The sequence below is a fragment of the Camelus dromedarius genome, chromosome 2, assembly GCF_036321535.1.
Source record: "Camelus dromedarius isolate mCamDro1 chromosome 2, mCamDro1.pat, whole genome shotgun sequence".
In the NCBI taxonomy this organism is placed as follows: Eukaryota; Metazoa; Chordata; class Mammalia; order Artiodactyla; family Camelidae; genus Camelus; species Camelus dromedarius.
The window spans coordinates 98765040-98779325 of record NC_087437.1 but is presented as its reverse complement, the minus strand read 5'-3'; the positions used below and the strand labels follow the sequence as shown (position 1 = coordinate 98779325).

General features: G+C 40.5%; 1 pseudogene; it reads left to right on the top strand.

Moving 5' to 3' along the window:
* Positions 1 to 6354: 6354 nt before the first annotated feature.
* On the top strand, positions 6355 to 7687 carry LOC116154804 (cytochrome c-like; annotated as a pseudogene).
* The last annotated feature ends 6599 nt before the right edge of the window (positions 7688 to 14286 follow it).

Sequence of the window (14286 nt, the reverse complement as noted above, 5' to 3'; positions counted from 1 at the left end):
GGTCATAGGGATAGAGAGGAGGGATGGATGTGAAAGTAACATCGGAAAGAGAGTCACAGAAAGTGGGCTTTCAGCATAGAATGACAGAAATTGGATACTAAGTGGAAAAAGTGGAGGTTGGCTAGAAATATTCTCCATGTTTCTAGCTAGGAAATGGGATCATTGAGGGGTACTTTTGACTAAGCATGAGAATGCCACAGAAGAAGAAGAGTTAGTGGAAGCATAATGAAATCATCTTTGTAAAGGTTGATTTTAAAATGTTTTTGGTTACCTAAGAGGAGCTCTCCAAGGACAGATGGATAAATGAGACTGCGCCTTAGAACAGTGGACTTGAGATTCATCAGCGTAAACATGATGGTTCAACCAGAGAATAGGACTCAGAAAGCTAAGGAGAAAGTGGAAGATAAAGAATGAGACAGAAGACCAAGAGTTTCCGAAAGACTGCAAAAGTTAGAACAGAGAAGTGGGTGGAGAAGAAGCAGGTGACGAAGGAAAACGCTTCATGTAGAAAGTGTCAGACATTACAGAGGGGTTGAGAACCAAATGTGCTAAGAAGTGGAAATAGCAGAAAGAGTCTTAAGAATTGTGCATTGCATTTGACCCTAGTAAGGAGCTATTTCAGTGGAGATGAGGATGGTAGGCTGATTAGTAACAGAGGGATAGACTATTCTTTCAATACTGTTGTCAATGAGGAAAGATACTGTGCTGAAATGGGAATCTAGAAAGTAGGCTGGCCTTAGTTTTAGGTAAAAGGGGCTGTGGATGAGAAACCTATCTTCAAGAAGACCAAAAAAGAAGTCTTATCTTAAAGGAGAACCAGGGTTAAGACACAGCAGGTGGATGGAGGGAAAGCTGGTGGATGGAGCACTTGAATGAAAGGGGGGATTTATTTATAGTAGAATGAGGGTTCCATATGGCACCGCAGAAATACTTTAATATGATTCTCTAGCCATATATGCTAGGAACTGGGGGTGGTAGGGAAAGAAGACATTGTTCCAGCATCCACGAAGCTAATGGCTGGTAGAGATACTCATCTAGTTAACATATATTTAATAACAGGCTACTGTGTGCTAAGACACACTGTTCCAGGCACTGAGGATAGAGTAGGGGACACAAAGCAAGGCCTAGGCCCTCAGAAAGATTGTATTCCAGTGGAGGCAGACATGTAAAGAAAGTCCTTAACCATGTAAAGAGCTATGATAGCTGCCTTGCCCCTTAGAATTGACAATTTTCTCCACCTTTGCTCCTATTAAGCCCTACATAGGAAGCAAAAATGGAGGGACTTGTCAGTTCTATGGAGCAAGGCAGCCAGGAAAATGCAGGTGGAGATTCTCCTTTGCAAAGAACGGGATGATGATTGAGATGAGTCTTAAAAGAAGAATGGATATTCACCAGATGAAACACGTAGGGAAAGGCAGAACAGGCAGAGGGAGCGCCGTGAGCAAAGGCTAGGAGTTTGACCGGAAAATGGAGTGGGAATAGGAGGATGACTCATCAGAGAGGAACAAAGAGGGTGAGCATCAGGATGTGAGAGGACAGATGCCTGTTGGAGCGTGCACTTTGGGTGGAGGCCAAGGATGGCAGGAATGAAGAGCTTTGTGGGATTAAGTGGCCCCAAGGTTCTGAAAGACTCTGGCTTAGAGTGCTGTTCACCCTGGCACGAAGAGAGTCATGACCGGTGATGTAGTCAGTGGCCCAGCCCAGTCAGCAGGCATGGTCAGAGTTCCAAAATGGAAGCCTTGGGGAAGTGCTCCGTGCTTCTGCTGAGCTTGGCCCAGCTTGGCTGGAGGCACAGTGGTGAAGTAAGTTCTTAGACATGATGAGATCGTATGGCAAGTGAAGGACTCCTCTATGGCCATGGATGAACAGTATGTGGAAGCATCTGGGTAGATCCTCCCACAGGTCCTCTATCAGGCGACATCACCATGGGCAAGGGAGTCAGTTTCCTGTAAGGTCCCGATCTTGTCCAAAATGAAAGGAGTGAGAGTCAATGAGCCCTTAGGTCACTTCTGTCCCTGAAATTCTAAGAATCTTGCTTGTGAACAAAACTTGAGATCAGGAAATATGCTTTCCTTGTTTTTCTAATTTTACTTTGGAACAACTCTTTTCTCAAAAACAAAATGAAACCTTTTAGTAAAGGACTCAACACAGTGCAATCAATGTGTAATCAATTGATTCATGCCATATTGGCAGGAAATTTCTATTCTTCACATTAGAAGGTAACCAGTTTTTATAAGTAAGCTCCAGGTGCAAATCATATAAATCGTATTTGCATTATCATTTTGTTCTCTTTGTGTTTTACTTCAGCTGTCTGACTACAAATGCTTCCAAGTTTTTGTCCTTTCTGATTTTTCAGCTGGTAAAGCTGCATGCAAATTAAGCTACACCCAAAGATCTCGGTCCTGAAAGCGGGAGGCCTGGGGAGAAAAATATTTTTACAAAGCTCTTCAAATTGAAGAATATTTATTATCCTGAAGTCTATCAGTACTGTGTTCAAATAAACACGGGAGTAGCCATAGAAAACTTGAGAGATGATAAAGTGTCAGGGAAACTAAATCGTTTGAATTTATCTGCACGAGTGCTCCAAATCTTTCAGTTTGGGAAGAATGTCTCCCTGTTGCTTTCTCATCTTTATGATAATTTGTAGTTGGTTTCCTCCTTCCATAGCTCCAGCATTCCGTTGACCCAATGTGATTTCTCTTTTATTAATGTTTACCCTCCTTCCTACTGAGTCTGCCGCGATTTCCTTCATGAGCTTTTTCATTTCTTTGTAGATAATACCCGTACTGACCAAAAATGAGCTCAAATCCTGACTCATGGAGGCCCCCCGGACACTCTCCTATGGAAAACTCGGCTCCGGCTCCTTGATTGCCCTGCCATTTGTCATTATTCTTTGTTTACAGTCCTTGAGCCAGTTTTCAATCCATGCGATAGCACTTCTGTCCAAATCCATTTGTATTAATTTTTCTAGTCAGATTTCGCAAGGCGCTGCATCCGATGGATTAGGGAGGTCCAAGCATATTACACCTATCTGTTCCCTGCATACAGTGATTTTGTAATTGGATTTATTTTATTTTTTTTAAGTGAGGATGGGGAGGCGATCGCGTTTCGGCGCGATCTTCCAGCGCTGTGGCAGTGCCTGGTGAATATTCATGGCTGGAGGCATTGACGAAGGCGCGAGTTTAATATCGGTGATGAAGTGAGGATTTTTTTTTTAAATGGGACTGAAATGCCAGCTGCTCCTCACATTCCTCGCACTGGATTGTCTAACGAGGCGGCCCCCTTTTCAGCAGTTCCAGCCAGGAATCTTTGAGTCATTTTTGATCCTCTTTTATCCTTTGATCAACATTTGATCTGTGGAACGAAGCCAAATTGTGAGAGTCCATCAAAGTCCCTCTCCCTGGCGCCCTGCTTCCCTGTCTTCTTCCTGCACCAGGCTATTAACGCTCCCATAGCCCTGGACTCCTTTCCAACCAGCTGTACCTCTGCACTTCTTTGTTCTTTGGTAGAAGGTGGCCACTGAGCTGTTTCAAATTGTTTTAAAAGTCAGCTGGTCAAGTCGACCCTAGTGCACCAGCCTCATTACTCAGGCACCTCGCCTTCTTAAAGTTGTTCAGAAGCCTTGGCTCCTGTGGTCCCCCATCTTCAGAGGGCTGGGAGCAGAGGCAGCTGTCTGGAATTTGCTGCCACTTTTTCAGGTCTTAAGACATTTAATCTCAATAAAAATCGAGCGGCTTTTGTGTATTGGTGGTCGAGGCAAAACGGTGGGCAGGGGGAAACATGGAGTTCTTGCCTGGGCTATCTAAGAGTATTATCATTTTAATAGTTCTCAGAGTCTTGTGCTATTTTAAAACAAAAACAGTTCTAGTCTAACTCTCTGAATCTGCCAATTTTTTCCCCCCTGCAAATCACTCTGATGCAAACTCTCAAAAAGCTAAAAAGCAGCACTGTCAGGAAAGGATTCTAAGTATTATTAATACTTAATAATAATGTGTCTCTCCTTCTCCAATGAGAAGTCACTGGTTTCTCACTTTGCCTCATTTCTTCAGTGCTTTGCTCCCATCTGACTGTCTGAACTTTGCACTGTGCTGCCCTCTCAAATCTCTGCCACCCCCCAAATGAATTTTATAATATTTGACCTTTTAATCTAGCAAATCAGGCCCTTCTGTAATTAAATTAAACTTTTCATGGGATGAACCCAACTATCAAATGTCATCTTATCTTCAGCGGCAGAAGTTGAAAAAGAAATATCAGACACGTAGAGAAGAAGGAGTCAAAACAGATCATTAACACCAGACTAAATGCCTCTAGACTGTTTTACAATGATTTCATGCTTAGCTGTTGAAAATAAGCTGTCAAAAACTATGCTGCTGTCTGTTCAAGGAATTCGAAGTAATAAACCAAATACATTTGCTTGGAAGACTGTCTGAAACAGCTCTGAAAAACATTAACAATTTCGTGTGGACATATGAATGCTGGAATGGATGGAATTGCTGTTTTTGAGACAGGAAGCGCTAAATGTGGACGTGCTACATGATGTTCATAAGAATGTCCTTTGCTAGTAAGCACTAATGGAAAATGAGAAAGAACCAATCAGAATATACAGAACAACAATAAATATTAGAAGATGTAGCCCAAATTGCCATTAAATACTAACATAAATTTTAACTCCCTCTTAAAAACACTGTAAACATGTATTTAAACTTACAATTAAAAAATCTTAAAAACACTGTCAAAACGTATTTAAACTTACATTTAAAAAAATCTTTCAAAGCATGTGAATAATGAATAAATGAAGCTCAGTCCTCATTTTCAAACTTCAAAAATAAGTGTTGTCTTATTCTGGTTCCCCGAAGATGATTAATAAAATGGCTGGGACTTACTTGCTGCAGGGAGTTACCTATGTTGTCCTGTGAGATCAGGAAGCAGATGGTGATGCCCTGTTACTCTGAACGGTAAAGGAAAGATGCATTGTGTGCAAAGCTCCTATTGCTGTGCCTGTGCATAGCAGGTTCTCAACACATCCCTTTCCATTATCTAAACCCGTTCAAAGTGTGATCAGGTTTGCTTTTAACATAGGACAATTGGTCTGACCTCTAGAACTTAAAACGTTTGCTTCTTCAAAGTTCAGGAGAGCATAGATGTGTTCTGGGTGAGGCTAATGCAGAATTTTGTTACTCATTCTTGACAGTGACAAGCGTGTGAGAGATTTGCAGTTGAGTAGACCTGTTTTCTAATTCAGTCCATAGTAGATGTATGACTTCACATCTCTTTGAGTTTTTTTAAATTAATTAATTAATTTCATCTGAAATATAGGGATAATACCACCTGCTTCCCAGGGTGGCTATGAGGATTAAAGGGAGCCATGTCTCTAAAATGTCTATCAGATAGGCTGCTTCACAGCAGATGTTCATTAAATGTAATTTTCCCTTCCTTTGAGGATGAGAGTTGATGAGAATCAGAGTGTTAAGGTACTAGCTGAGCAGGTAGGAACCACATTACGAGGACTGAGGCAACATGACTGGGGATAGGGAGGATGTGATGGAACACACTCTGGCCCTGCCAAGAGTTCAGGTTAAGAGTAGAAAGATTAAGTTCATCAGTTCCTGGTAAGGCTGCCTTATCCCTGTAGGGTCCTACAGAGTACCATAAATGGTGATCAAATATCAGTGTGAGTAGTAAAACCACCCAGGGAACTCGGTAAGCAGACAAAGGCCCACATCCTATCTGTCTTCTGTGAATGTGGGCATCTGTGTTCCTTGTTAGCTCTCCAGATATTCGGATAAACTTTAACATTTGTGAACCACTGCTAGGTAACGTGGTTGTGGTAGATGTGGCTGAAATTTATCCTCTGGCTCCAGACACTTCTGGAGTAGAGTTCCAGAGTGCACTCCAGTTGTCTAACAGTAAAGTCTTTGGCTTCTGCCCCAGGTCTCCTCCAGTGCCAAAGACTGTGGCCAGAGTGAGTTTCAGCAGGGTGGTGCTTGACCAATGGGAATATAAGCCAATGGATCAATATTCTTCATCCTGGGGTGGAAAATTCTGAGGCATTCTCTGGCTTCTCAGGAGGTCCCAGTGGAATAAGACACCATTCTCCACAGCAGCAACCTCAAAATCACTCTCTTATATTGGTTTTATCCCTTTATACATCCTGCATTTCCTGCAACTTCACTCTTGTTTCCTGGAATCATCTTCCAGATGAACACTTGCAGGCAGGTGCTTAGCTCAGGTGCTACTTTTGGGGCAACTTAGGCTAAGGCAATAATGCAGTGGCCAAAAATGCTCAGGAGAGAACAGTGTGTCTAGCTTCCAAGTGGAAATCTTATAGTTCATGCAACAGAGAGTGAATTAAAAATGGGTGATGTTGAGAAGGGCAGGGGGTTGTTTGTTCAGGAGTGTGCCTAGTGCCACACCATGGAAAAAAGAGGCAAGCACAAAACTGAGCCGAGTCTGCATGGTCTGTTGGAATGACAGACAGGTTGGCCCTGGATTCTCTCATGTAGATGCCAACAAGGGCAAAGGCATCGCCTAGGAATAGGAGACATAGCTGGAGTACTTGGAGAATCCCAGAAAGTATGTCCCTGGAACAGAAACTATCCTGGCCAGTGTGCAGTAAAGAATTAACCTTGCCCAAAGAGAGATTTGACCTTTGTCCTCAATTTTGGGAAGTAATCTCCAATCCTTTGGAATGTCTGCCTCATAAGAGTGTATTTGCTGTTATATTGAGTGAAGTTAAGTCAGACAGAGAAAGACAAATATATGATATCACTTAAATGTTGAATCTAAAAAAAAGCGATACAAACTCTGTTTACAAATCAAAATCAGGCTCATGGACATGGAAAAGACAAATTATGGTTACCAAAGGGGAAAGGGTGGGGAGGGATAAATTAGGGGTTGGGGATTAACAGACACACATTACTATATGCAAAATAGACACACAACATGGACCCACTGTATAGCACAGGGAACTATATTCAATTTCTTGTAGTACCATATAATGGAAAATAATCTGAAAACAAACTATATATTTATAATTGAATCACTCTGCTGTACACCTGAACTAATATTGTAAATCAACTGTACTTCAATGAAAAAAAAAAGTGTATTTTTTCACCTGGAGGCCCTGGGCCATGCCAGATAGTCTAGGCTAACAATGTGATTTATGGTGGAGGGGCTTAGGTAATATGGTATCACTCCAACGCTTGGAGGGGCTGGATGCTAAGGTTAACCATGTGGAAAGTCATCACGTCGATGTGTCAAAACCCCAGCAAAACTCAGGACACCAAGGCTTGGATGAGCTGCTCCAGTTGGCAGTACACCATGTGTATTGTCACACATCATTGCTAAGAGAAATAGAGAAATAGGCCCTGTGGACACCACTCCCCCTGGTGGGGACAACCAGAAGCTCTGCACCTTGGTGTCTCCTGGCCCTGCTTCATGTGACTCTTCCCTCTGTTGATTTTAGTCTGAATCCTTTTGTTGTGATAATCCAGAATTGTGAGTAAAATGGCTTTTCTGAGTTTCAGGAGTCCTTCCAGCTAATTAGCAAACCTGAGACCCCCGAACTTGTAGTTGGTGTTAGAAATGAAAATGGTCATGGGGACTTCTGAACCTTCCAGCTGGCATTAATTAAAAAGGAGAAAGGGCAGACTTGATAGCTAATTTAAAAAATGCTACTAACAAGTAATGGCCACTACCTTATTTATTGCAAGATAGAAATGTCTCATGACATTTTTAAACCAGGTGCTATATTGCAATTGATCTGATGAACCAGAATTCAGGTCATGAATGACTGATAGAATATTCTTGTAGAACAGTCCCGATTTAAATAAAATTGTCTGGTGGTTAAATAAATATAATCATGCTTTTTGGTTTTTGATAGTAATTCTGGTTCAGTAACTGCTATCACTATTTCCCCTTCTAAAGACAGAATTGAAATTGAGGCTAGCTTGGATTAGTTATGTCCAATTTTTCACAAAGGTGTTGATTACCATCTCACAACGCAGGGAAGGTTGGTTTTACAGTTAGATGTATGTAACTGGTTATATGAGTATATTTAAACACAGAAGAAGTCCCTTCACAGTTTCTTAGAGCAGATTAAAACTTACCTGTGTTGAATTTGTGTTCATCAGTCTGTCTAAAGACAAAGGCTGGAGATGAGATAGCAAAGGCCACTGTGTTTTTAAATTTTTTTTTGTCTTTCCTATGTTAAGCTCATTAAAATTCCCTGTATCTAAAATGTTGCCTTTTAATATGGTTTATATAATCTCAGATAAAGAGTATTAACACTTCCCACATTTTACAGATACCTATTAAGTTAAATGCTTTTCAAGGAAGAGAGACAAGACATGAGTTAAAATCTACTTTTGACTTATTTACTATCCAAGTCACAGTAAGTTGTAATTCAGAGTTGTTCTTTAATAGCTATTCAAGAATGCATAAAATTGTGGGAAGGTTGTATATACACGATTGGCAATGGTGGTTTTACAAATTCATTAGAAGGACTAAAGTAGAAGAGATGTACCATCTGCACAGACTTGTAAATCATATCATTCTAAGGTTTAAGATAAATTTTAAAGAATCATTTGTAAAAAGGATGCATGGTATGGTAGACAGTTCCTGAGTGGGTTCCCAATGATCGCTGCTCCCTAATTATTCACATCTTGTTCAATTTCCTCCCCCGAGTGGGCGCTGGACCTAATGCCTTGCTTCTCAGGGACGTCATCTCCAAGATTAGGTTCTCAAGGGCCGTGACTTCCATTTTGCTACATTCTTTCTGGGGCTCTCTTGTTTGCTCATCCTGGAAGGCCCACAGGGCAGCCTCCAGGCAACAGCCTGCAAGGAACTGAGTCTTTCAGATCAATAACCAGTGAGGAACGGAATCCTGCCAACACCCAAGTAGGTCCACCCTCAGTTGAACATTGAGGATTTCCTGTGATTCCCTCCTTATGAGAAACCAGAGCCAGAAGACCCAGAAACCACAAGGAAGCCTCCCTCAGAAACTGCGAGATCAGTGTTTTATGCTGCTATGTTTTAGGATAACTTCTCATATAGCAATAGATCATTAATACACCTGGGCTTAAATCTCAGCTTCATGCCTTTGTAGCAGTGTGATTGTTTGTAAATTACTGCAGCTTTTTATGCCTTGATTTAGTTACTTGTAAACTTTAGGATAATAGTAGCACCTACCTTACAAAGTTATTGTGAAAACAAATACAGTGAATTAACCCATAGTAGGACCACACAGCAGGAGCTCAGGGCATCTTAACTCTCATTGACTTTGGCCTAGGAACAGTGTGGGAACTGAAGTGACAGCTCCTGGCAGAGGCTGTGGCAGGAGGGTTTACCAAGCTGAGACTGAATCACTTCTTTAGTGATGGCCTCTGACGTAACTACCAGTTGAATGCGATAGTTTCTGAAAGATTAATTCAGAAAATTTAAACAAACAAAAAGAATATGCTGCAATTGAGTGCTCAGTTTCCTGTTTAGAACCAAAATGCTTAAAGTATAATTGTAAAACCTGACAGATACACTATGCTCTTAAGGTGTAGGCATCCCACTTTGAAGGTAGGCAGAAGCTGGAAGCCCATATTGGTGATAATTAGAAACTGTATAAAAGGAACTTAATATTTTCCCCTATCGTTAGTTTTGCCCTGTGGACTTGATAGAGCAGGCAGATAGCTAGATATGAGCAGAGAAACGGGGACAGAAACCAAATGGCCGGAAAACATACATCACGTAAACCACGGGAGTCCTTGGACAGAAGAGAAAAGCAGAAACCTCAGAACTGATAAAAAATCACACATTTTGGGGTGACAAGTGGCCTGGAGGCCAAAAAAACAAAGGTGAGAAAAGACAGGAATCTCCAGTGTCCAAATGTAACCTTTTGCTCATTATGCCCTCATTTCAATAAAATTAGCCTTGCAGATTAGAAGTACCCATCATGCACCGACACCAAGACACTTCTGATCCAGACTAAATAAGGACAAAATCCCTCCTCCCCTCAGGAAGGTGGAACTGGGAAGAAAATTAGGGAATATGACCCCAAACCCCTCCTTCTCCAATGACTGTTCTACCCATTTATTTTTACATCCTATATAACCCACTTGCCAAAGAAACTCAGGGCTAACCTGAGCCTGCCCGCTTTCCCCTTGAGAGTGTACTATCCATCCTTTAATAAATCCTCACTTTACTTTCTTAACCTCCATGTCTCATCTCTGAATTCTTTCTGTGACAAGGCTAGAACCTAAATACCAAGAGACTCTTTAGGCAGCCAAGAATTGTGAATTAGGATTGATGTTTGTCACAAAAGCAAATAACATAAGTTTATTGTAGTTATCAGATTATCACCTTCCTCTAATAATTAATTAAAATATAGCCTACTAAAAGTTTGTATCTATAATTACCACTCAGTAAGTATTAAATCAAGTCTGTGGTACTCTTGTTAAGTTCAGCTACACAATCTGAATACACTCCCGCCCTCAAATCCTTTTTCTGGCCATTTCTCTTTTCAATATGCATTTTCTTGTGGAATTTTTTAAAAAGCTAAGTCATGCATTTGGGAGGAGTATAGAAAGCCAAGATTATGAGGACTGTTAGGCTAGGGTCCTTCCAACATAATTTAATTTGGGGGCTCTAGAGTTCCAGAAGCCTCTCGACTTGGGTAGAGAGGCATTTTAGGAGGACATGATTGGCAGCACTTGCCTGAGTAATTTGTATTCTCTTTCCAGCCAAGTGCAGTAACATCAGCCTGAAGTGATAAGGATATTGCTAAATTTGCTTTAATTAATGTCAGGTCTCTGAGTAATAAATCACCATTAATTTGTGAGTTAGGTTTTTGGAAATGGCCTCGTCTTTTTGGCTGTCACTGATATTTGGCTGCAAAAGTCTGCCACTTGTGGAGGCCTGTCTGCTCAATCATTTTTTCTGCTGTTCTTAGTTTTTCAAGGTGAGACTTCATCGGAGTTGAAGGGATATATGATTACTCTCATTTTCTTAACTAGAATCCCAGCAAAAACTTCTTGACCTTGTCAACCCTTCATGTAGACTTATATCTATTAGAAGAATTATTAACTACTTTATTTTAGACATTTTAGAAATTTTAATACACTTAAATGCTAATGTGATTTTTTTTCAGGAAAACCCTGCAAAGAACAGAATTTCATGATACAACATGAATTTTGAAAAAAAAAAAAAAAGATCTACGTGGTAGAAAATAACTGAACTTCTCAACTTCATTTCTTAACATTTTCTTGAGGTGGCAAGAGGATACTCAAAACCTGTATCTTCTTCCTCTTCTGTCCCTAAAATTTAGAAATCTATTGATTGGGTCACATATTTTTAGAAGAGAGGTGTGTGTGTGTGTGTGTGTGTGTGTTTGAAATTTTCCTTGCTATTTAGTATGCCCTCCTTTTATTCAGTTTCTTTGTGCTGTTTGGTCTGGTCTAGTCTGGCTTTGCAAAGAACTCCCTTCTCAACTTCAGATCATTCCTCTAGAATCTCTTCTTACCTCTCAGGGCTCTGTTTCCTAGGGCTCCATTTTTAGTTCAGTTTTGGCCTGTAGCTCATGCTGCTGCTGGTTGACTTTATTCTCTTGTGTAGTTTGCACTAGCACATGCATACAGGTCAAACAGGGGGAAAACCCTGGTCTCCGCTGATCCTACAGAAGTTTGCTATTTGTGTAATTATGTCTCCCTAATATTTAACTGTAAGATCATTTCACATTTTGTTAACTTTAAAGGACACCAAATAATATTACTGATCAGTTCATTTATGAGTTCTAGAGTCTCCTTAATACTTATAATATGTGTTTTCCAGATTCTCCAAAAAATGTTGTCTGACTCAGGGTAAAAAGGAAATTGTTTTCTTAATGCACTACATTGTCATTCAGTGAATATGCTAGGCTACCATATTAGGAATCTGGCCAAATTATCGAGTCCATTTTCAGTCAATTTGGTGGGAGGCAGTGGGCTGAAAGAGAACTGGGCTGAGTGTTAGAAAGCCCAACACTGACATCTGACACTCACCGCAGACAGTTTACTGAACCTCATTTTCACATCCCTTTATTCAGTGAGAAGTGGACGGTTGGATTAGGGAGTTTCTTAAATCCTTTCCATTGCTCACACCCTGTGAATCATCTTTAATGTCCACCTATATCCAATGCACTTGCTTATCAATGTCTGGAGGGAGCAGATGTGAAGTAAAGGTACAAAGAATTCAGCTGGTCATGTTTTTTTTCCTTCTAATGTCTGGCATGTGAGGTAAGATTTGAAAGAAAAGTTAAACCATTAATGAAAATAGAAAAGGCAATTATCTGTGGATTTGTGAATTTACATGGCATCTTCTAAGTTTTTATGGGAAATGTAGAATTGGATAGTCTTTTTCATCGAATTGTTGCTAAACAGATGCATATTTTTCTTTCTTCTTTGACTACAATAATTTGGGTACTGTCCACGTAGTCATCACTCCTTCTAGTTCTTGTGAAGCAACTAGCTGCTTAAAAGTTTTCTGTTCATTTACCCCTTGACTGTGATTATGACATCCACATTTACACCCAATTAAAAAGCACATCAATTCCAGTGTCTTATTATACTGGAACGATTTGCTGGCTTCACCCAAGCAGTGATTTTTGTGGGATAAAGGTGGAAATCACTGAAGAAAAGAAGACCAAGAAAAATTATGTAGCACTGGATAAGAATTCATAAATGTGGATTGTTTTAATTGCCTCTTCTTCACCCCATTGGTGACTGAGGGGTTCCAACCCTAGGGTTATGGGGATGGCCAAACACACAGCACCTGACACTGGACAGAGGAGACAGTCAGCGGTTTATCAGTCACCTATACTCACAGGCTGGGAGAGGAGGACACTAGATGCCGTGGGTGGACATGTGGGGGTTCCAAGTGGGAGCAGAGTGAACAACAGAAGCTGTGAGAGGCAAGCTTCGTAGTATCGAGAGTGAGGTACTCTGTTTCCCCCGGAAGGATGTAATTGGCTTGTTGGAATAATGCAGTCTGGCAAGGAGCTGAAAGCTGGGATCAGGGATAAGCAGGAGCTGCCCCTGGTCCCCTCAATAGGAAGGGTGGTTTGACTGGGGGACCTCATTCACAGGAGCAGAGAGCAAAGGGGAAGTTGGGATTCGGCCATTCAAGGCTCTCCTAATTTTAGCAGCCGTCAAGCAGCAAATAATATTGAACCAGATCTTCAGTCCTGACAGTCCATGGATCTATGAAGATTTTTTTTTTCTAAAGCAAAATGATGAGAATTAAGAGGATCATATTTAAATAGAATGCGAGGAACTTTTATCAATGAGAAACATAGACTAATTTTTTGGAATAACATGTCAGAAGATAAATGACATCCAAATCCAAGGGGAAACTATTTTGTTTGGGCAGAAAGAGCTGTGTGCTTTTTGGATCTTTTCAGTTTTAAGCTTTTTAGTTTCAGTGGGTTTTTTTTTTTAATTACCTGTTTAATGAATACTGCTTGTCTTTCTCATAGATACATTAATAAATATCTTTCTGGTTTTAATTTCCCTTTCTAAGGTCTTTCATCCTCCATGACTGAAGCTCTTTTTGCATCTTATGAGGTTGAACTTGGCTTTTCTAGTGTTCATTTTCCTTGGCTTTCACAGGGAAAATTTGTATCTGTGATTTTAGGTTTGCTCAGCATCTTTTCTATAGAAGAAAATGCTTTGTAAATGGCAATTCAATAGATTGATTCATAAGCAGTGTGTACAGAACTGACAACAAGTTTTAAATGAGAAGAAACTGTTCAGAATCATAGTATTAGTGATAAACCTAATGCTATTGAAAGGTTATTTTTCGATAAATACTGCCATACGTTACAATCTTCTATCATGGGAAAAGTATTCAGAGTGGCCAACTCATTCCAGTTTGCCTACGACTTGTTTTTAAGCACTAAAGTTCCTGCATCCTCAGACAGCCTTTGGTCCAGGCGAACCGGTATAGCTGGTCACCCTAGTTGTGTTCCTATTAGAACTTCTGTTTCAGCAGGTCAGAAATAGACACAAGGTTACTGGTAATAATTTCATAAAAATATTTTATAGATTGTTGTATCCCTGTCTTAAAACATTTCTAGGTACATAGTAGGTTTTCAATAAATATTTGATAACAGAATAACTGAAGTATAGCTTACCGGTGTCTAACTAACGCAGAAGGAGAAGCTGTATCTCACTGGTAGATCATCCTACACTGTTAGGGACCATCTCTTCTAATGCACATGAGGTAAAATAGCTCTCCGTCTGCAGGATGTGCGGATGCACCAGC